The sequence below is a fragment of the Neomonachus schauinslandi genome, chromosome 6 (genome assembly GCF_002201575.2).
Source record: "Neomonachus schauinslandi chromosome 6, ASM220157v2, whole genome shotgun sequence".
Classification (NCBI taxonomy): domain Eukaryota; kingdom Metazoa; phylum Chordata; class Mammalia; order Carnivora; family Phocidae; genus Neomonachus; species Neomonachus schauinslandi.
The window spans coordinates 80,278,123-80,285,775 of record NC_058408.1 but is presented as its reverse complement, the minus strand read 5'-3'; the positions used below and the strand labels follow the sequence as shown (position 1 = coordinate 80,285,775).

General features: G+C 45.1%; 1 non-coding gene across 1 annotated transcript; it reads right to left on the bottom strand.

Annotated features, from left to right (window-relative positions):
• Positions 1-1,555: 1,555 nt before the first annotated feature.
• On the bottom strand, positions 1,556-1,639 carry TRNAQ-UUG. Its single transcript has one exon. It is a non-coding gene; the product is annotated as a tRNA-Gln (tRNA).
• Positions 1,640-7,653: the final 6,014 nt, after the last annotated feature.

The window sequence follows — 7,653 nt, the reverse complement described above, 5'->3', positions numbered from 1 at the left end:
TCCCATTCAGTTTTTTCTCCCTTCCCCTCATGTCCTCCGTGCTATTCCTTGTTCCACATATGAGTGAAACCGTAGGCTAATTGTCTTTCTCTGCTTATTTCACTTAGCACAATCCCCTCCAGTTCCATCCATGTTGATGCAAATGGTGGGTATTCATCCTTTCTGATGGCTGAGTAATAGTCCATTGAATATGGACCACATCTTCTTTATCCATTCATCTGTTGAAGGGCTTCTCAGCTCCTTCCACAGTTTGGCTGTTGTGGACATTGCTGCTATGAACATTGGGGTGCATGTGCCCATTCTTTTCACTACATCTGTATCTTTGTGGTAAATACCTAGTGGTGCAATTGCTGGATCACAGGGTAGCTCTATTTTTAACATCTTGAGGAACCTCCACACTGTTTTCCAAAGTGGCTGTACCAACTTGCATTCCCACCAACAGTGTAAGAGGGTTCCTCTTTCTCCACATCCTCGCCAACATTTGTTGTTTCCTGACTTGTTAATTTTCAGCAGGTTCATTTATATGCCCTTTCCAGAATGTCTGCTGTAAGTATCTTGCATGTATTTTCTCATGAAATCCTTACAAAAGTCCCTCAGAGGCAGGGACGAAGAAATTCAGTCACCTGTCCCCTGTTGGCAGGTCCAGGCCAGGGGCTGTAGAACCCATAACTCAAAGACTCTCTGGGGTCCCTTTCTGCTGTGGATTAATGTGTTTTCACACAGGAGGGAAACTTGATGCCATGCTTTTCTCTGTGGGAATGCACTTTATAATACCGAGTGTGAATTTCTTAAACCACCAGCGCCTCACAGCATCCATGCCACATGACAGGCTCTCATTAAATGTTTGTGGAATTGAATGGAATGGATTCGGGGAGCCAATACTTTGATAATAAATACAGAATAGAGTAATTGTATGCAGAGTTGACTAGGTTATCCTAATTTAGGATGCACACATTGGGAACTGTGTTTGTTCACAGCGTAATACCAGGTATGTGGGAGATACTTGGGAAGAAGAAGAAGACAGTCCTGTACGGCTGAGGTGTCAGAACAGCGGGGCCTTGTACACGTCAGCTTGGGAGCAGTCAGCTCATGGTCCCGGAGGCCTGTGGTCTGTGTAAATTCAGAGGGGACAAAGGTAAAGAGGTGAGGAACGTGGCCATAATGGTGGGGGGGGGGGACTCAAAGACTCCACCTCCATGAGGTGTGGGCTAAGTGGCAGTAAAAACAGATGAGATTTTACATAAGATGTGAAAATAACACAAAAGGCCGCATCTAGAATGTAGGACAACACTTAAGGTGGGAATTCAAACTTAAAGAAAATGCTGCAGAGATCTCTGAAAATGCCCCCAAATCCCACTTGTAGAGTTTCTGAAAATTTTGATTCATTTTATTTTTGGAACAAGTTGAAATTTGGGGGGATAGGCTAAGGGGTGAAAATACACATCAAAGTGCCTTTTGGGGTTATTTATTTATTTTTAAAGATTTTATTTATTTATTTGAGAGAGAGAGAACAAGTGAGAGGCAGAGGGAGAAGCAGGCTCCCCACTGAGCTGGGAGCCCAGGCTGGGACTCGATCCCAGGACCCCGGGATCACGACCTGAGCCAAAGGCAGATGCTTAACCAACTGAGCCACCCAGGCACCCCTCAAAGTGCCTTTTTGGAAAAGGAAAGACAATATTTTAAAGAATTGTACTTCAGGGACAAGTATAGGTATGAGCCTAATAGGCAGAACATAATTCTTTTTCTCTTAGAGAATAGCAGCATATTGAAGGATGATGGAGGCACTTGAAAAATTTAGCAGACGCGCACACACGCACGCACGCACACACAGACACATTCATGCACACATACGCAGGCACACACTGGATTTAATCCTCGATGCCATTTTGCTTTCTTCCTTATTCTCTTTTAGAATATCCCTTCCATCCCCTCTGGTCCTGGACGCATCTGACATGAGTTGTCTTCAGGGACAGTGCCCGTGGTTGGCTGTCTTGATCAGCTTACAAGTTCTGACTTGTAGGTTCAGTGAAACATCAGGAGAACATTTCTTCCTGAGTCACAGACAAATGAAAAGCTGAGATGAATACTTTCTGACTGATGGCTGTCAGGGCAGCTGAAAGCATCCTGTTCTGCTGGTGTCCTCTTTGTGACAGTAAAGGGGGCCACCATCTGGAGAAGAGGCGTCATTATTGAGTATAAAGGTCCCGCTGCTGCTGATGTAGAGAATGGCGTCCCTCAGGAAAGCCTGCAGAATCGGCCTAACTTAAGTCCTATTTATGCAAAAGAGGAGACAGAAATTGGTAAAGGAGAAGAGCGAATGGCGGTTTTACCCCTTCTGGCTCCAGTGCCCTGTCTTGTCTTTTCTTCCCACCACAGACAGGACTGCTTTAGTATGCATGTATGTGTTTTTGTATATTTTATTTATTTGAGATACAGTTGACATATAACATTACATTAATTTCAGGCGTACAACATAATGATTTGATAGTTGTACATATTGTGAAATGATCACCATTAACGGTAACAGGTCTTGTTAACATCCATCACCATGCAGAGCTACAAAATATTTTTTTCTCGAGATGAGGAATTTTTTTTTTAAGATTTTATTTATTTATTTGGCAGAGAGAGACACAGTGAGAGAGGAAACACAAGCAGGGGGAGTGGGAGAGGGAGAAGCAGGCTTCCTGCAGAGCAGGGAGCCCGATGAGGGGCTCAATCCCAGGACCCTGGGATCATGACCTGAGCCGACGGCAGACGTTTAATGACTGAGCCACCCAGGCGCCCCTCGAGATGAGGAAATTTTAAGAGCAAGTTTCAAAGAGACAATACAGTATTATTATCTGTAGTCACCATTCTGTACATTACATTCCCAGGTCTTAACTTGTTTTATAACTGGAAGTTTGTCCCTTCTGATGCCCTTTCCCCATATTACCCACCCTCCCATCCCCTACCCCTGGCCACCAGCTATCTGTTCCCTGTATCTGTGAGTTTGGTTTTTTGGTTTTGCTTTTGTTTTTAGATTCCACGTATAACTGAGACCGTACTGTATTTGTTTTTGTCTGACTTATTTCACTTGGTATAATGCCCTTGAGGTCCACCTATATTGTCACAAATGGCAAGATTTCATTCTTTTTCTATGGCTGAATAATATTCCATTGTATGTATATATACCCCACATCTTCTTTATCCATTCATCCATCTGTGGACACTTAGGTTGCGTCCATGTCTTGGCTGTTGTAAATATCTGCAGTGAACACGGGGTGCATATACCTTTCTCAGTTAGTGTTTTCGTTTCATTCAATTAAATACGTAGAAGTGGTATTGCTGGATCTCATGGTAGTTCCGTTTTTAATTTCTTGAAGAACCGCCATACTGTCTTCTGCAGTGGCCGCACCAATTTCCATTCCTATCAACAGTGCACAAGGGTTCCTTTTTTCCTGAACACTTGTTACTTGTTGTCTTTTTGATCATAGCCATTCTAACAGGTGTGAGGTGATAGCTCATTGTGGTTTGACCGGTCTTTTCTTTTAGTTCATTTTGAAATGTTTGTTGATTACCTACTGTGTGCCAGGTGCCATGCTGGGGGCTGGGACTCAAATCGATCTCAGCCTGTTCTGCTTGATGGAGTTTATTCTGTCTCTGATGAGAGGGATGGGCAATAGGAAAAAGCAAATGTCCTACTACAGATAACTGGATTTTGGGGTGGGAGGGATCCGTGTCTGATAATTACGGTTGTCCAAGGCTTCCTGGAGGAGGCAGCATTTATAGTCACAGGATTTTCGGACTCATAAGGAACGTCAGGTCTAACTCCAGGATTTCACAGTGGAGGGACATGAAAGTTCCTCAAGTGTTCTGATTACCATTTATTTAGCTCAGACAGGATAGCCGCCATTCATTTGACTCCTGTAGCAATTCATTTAGTCCCTAGGGCGTTTGATTGCTTTTGTGCACATCAGGAAGTGGTGACAGAGACGTGACATGACTTGCTCAAGGGCATCGAGGGACTATGCGATGGTGGTGAGCCCAAGGTCCTTGCGGTGCCAGAGCCCTTTCTTATCATTCCCTCTTTCCCTCCTTCCATCCTTTCCTTCCTTCTTTCCTTCCAACGGTTGTGGAAGACTGTGAACATGGCCAATAAAAAGAGAACTGTGGGGGGGGCGCCTGGGTGGCTCAGTTGGTTGGGCGTCTGCCTTTGGCTCAGGTCATGGTCCTGGAGTCCCGGGATCGAGTCCCGCATCGGGCTCCCTGCTCAGCAGGGAGTCTGCTTCTCCCTCCGACCCTCCCCCCTCTCATGCTCTCTCTCTCTCTCTCTCAAATAAATAAATAAAATCTTTAAAAAAAAAAAAAGAGAACTGTGGGTGTCCCATCTGCCTCGCTCACCCATTTGGAGTTATCTCTGCCTTTCATTTGTCTTTGAGCTATTTTACAGTTCTGTAAGTTGTGGGAAACATGTAGCCATGATTCCGGAGTGTGTGGTTCTTGATCACAGAAAATGCACAGGTGTCTGGTGGAATGTGCTTGTGGACGCTCGGTGGTTTTGCACGTAGCAAGCAAATTCCTGTCAGTTTTCCTGGTGGACTTTCATATGTGCACATTCTTTGGATTCTCTATTGAACTTTTTTTTTTTTTTTTTTTGAGAGAGAGTGTGAGAGCAGGCAAGGGGGAGGGAGAGGGGGAGAGAATCCCAAGCAGGCTTCCCACTCAACTCAGCACCCGAAGCAGGGCTCCATCTCATGAGCCTGAGATCATGACCTGAGACAAAATCAAGAGTCTGACGCTCAACCAACTGAGTCACCCAGGTGCCCCTGGATGCCCTTTTGAACCTGCTGTAACATAATATTGGTTCTTTCATTACTTAGGAATTCAATAAAATCTCAGACACGTGCTCATTTTATATTTAAGTCGTGTTTTTACCTTTTTAAAAGCAATGTTCAATGTCACCAATCTGCCTTTTAAAGAGGGTAGGTTTTGATGAAGTGGGTGAGGAGGGTGGGCAGACAGGATCCCTGGTGAAAGGGAACGTGAGTGGAGGCGGGGTGTGGGTGTTCTCTGTTTTCCCATCCCTGACACATTTCCCCCTCATTTCTGCCCTGCTCTGTGTCCAGGACACAGGTGTTCTCCCTGAGCCCTGGGAATGTTTTACTCCCCTTGCTGCCCCAGACACAGGGCTGGTAATAGTTCCCCACTGTTGCTGCTCCCTCTCTGTTGGACCCTGTCACCCTCCCTACACACTCCTTGCTCCCTTCATTAAATACCTACAGTGAAGAACTCTTTGCAAGTGTCTCTTTTCTTGACAGGACCCAAACTGAGACAGTCAGGAGATACCCGGGGCCATGTTTGGGAAAGGGGCTATATGAGGGTGTGAGCTGTGGTACTCCTGGGAGGGTGGGGAGCCTTGAGACCACCAGGGGCAGGGATTTATTCTGAATTCATAAGGTAAGAAGGGCCTTTGAAGTTATTCGTCTGTTTTCATTTTCTTTTTTTCCCCTCTCTGGGGAGGGAACTGGGTCAGAGCTGTCTGTTAGGAAAATTAATGTGGCAGCAGTTTATAAGATGAATTGGTATAGAGAGAGATCAGACAGAGACTGCAGGTTGGAAGCCTATTAGGGGACAGTCGCCATGCAGTTGGTGCAAGATAATTTGGCCTAAATTTGTGTGGTGGTTGTGGGAATGAAGAGGAGGAGAGAAGTTTAGGAGATGCTGTAGAAGAAGGGTAATTGATAAGGAGAAGAATGAGACAAAAATGAGTTCAGGAGACTCCAAGAAACGTGGTCCAAGTGAAGGTTTCAGGGGAGGGCGGTGGGGTTAGTTTTGGACATACTGAATTTGAGGTACGTTATGTACTGACTTGTGTCCTCCCTGAAACAATACATTGGAGTCCTAACCCTCAGTACCTCCGAATGTGATCTTATTTGGAGATAGGGTCTTTAAGGAGGTGATCAAGTTAAAATAAGGTCATTAGGGTTCGCCCTAATCCAAGATGATTGGTGTCCTTATACAAGGGACGTTTGGACTCAGACACGTGCAGAGGGAAGATGATGTGAAGACACACAGGGAGAACGCCATATGAAGACAGGATTGGGGCCATGCACTTGTGCACCAAGGAGTGCCTGGGGCCACCAGAACCAGGAGAGAGACCTCAGAGCCCTCTGAGGGACCCAACCCTGCTGACCCTTTGATCTTGGACATATGGCGTCTGGAGCGGGGAGACGACAAATTTCTGAACCACCCAGTTGTGATTCTTTGTGCTGGCAGCCCTAGGAAGCTGACAGGGGTGCAATATTGGAAACGTGCATTTAGTGTTTTGGAGAGGTCGGGCCTAAGGAGATACCGTTAGTATGATAGTGAAGCCATGAAAATGATGGTGTCAGATCAGGAGCACGTAGAGCACTTTGTTGCAAAGGTTGAGCAGAAGGTGACCAGAAGTACCTTTGACGTGGTATCCAAGAGGAAGGTGAAAGCAGACGCCAGGCTGCAGGAAAGAGGTGAGGGTGGCAGGAAGCCGAGGTAGATGACAGAGATGACCTTTTCATCCCAGACACTGAGGAGGAGGAGGAGGAGGAGGAGGAGGGAGAGGAGGTGTTAGCTTGAGGGGGAAGCAAGCTTGACAGAGTTATTGATTACTTTGTTCCCATGAGAGAGACCATCATCTAAGTTATGGAGGAGGAGGGGTAATTGATGGAGCAGGGGTGTAGGTATAGGACGGGAGAGAGACAGAGACAGCCCTCCACCTGCTTCCGTAGCTGGGCCCACAAAGACACGCACCCCCTTTGTTACAGAGGCGTCATTGGTACTTTCCCCAATTCGGGAGCGCACACTTATTTTCATTTGGCTTTAGGTTAGCTTTGCATAATTTCATTTTCTGCTGGGGACCTTTTGGGAAGCAATTAAAGGTAGAGCTTCGTTGGTTCTACACTGGGCATGTTTTGTTTGGATGTTGCATGGTGTTGGAGATCGAATAATCCACCTAGGCTTGAAGCAAGCATATCTCATTAGGATGTGTGGAAGTTTATATTGGTGGTGTTCTAAAAAATTTTTTCCTTTAGCTACTGACTCAAAAAGATGACAGGGTTTGGATAGGTATTCACAAATAATTTTTAGCCAATGGACAGCCTAGGAATATATTAAAACAACTCTCTGACAGTTCAGATCAGGGGAACACATCGAAATATCTTAGAAAACAAAGTGATTGTGTTGATAGCAACTGCCGTTGGCATTCCTATGATAAATAGCTTAGCTGGCTAAACAAACTTCAGTACTTTTTCAGAAAATTAAGCAATTTACATTTTCTTTCTTTCTTTCTTTTTTTTTAAAGATTTTATTTATTTGAGAGAGAGAGCATGAGAGGGGGGAGGGTCAGAGGGAGAAGCAGACTCCCCGCTGAGCAGGGAGCCCGATGCGGGACTCGATCCCGGGACTCCAGGATCATGACCTGAGCCGAAGGCAGTTGCTTAACCAACTGAGCCACCCAGGCACCCGCAATTTACATTTTTTGAGAAATTTTAATTTCTGTAAAAATCACATTTTTATGTAATTGGCACTATACTGCAGATATAATTTATAGCTTGCAAAGCTGTTTTTTTTTTAAATCTAAGTAGTAAATGCATATAGCATTTAAGTGTGCACATCCCAATTTGTCTTATAGTTAACACC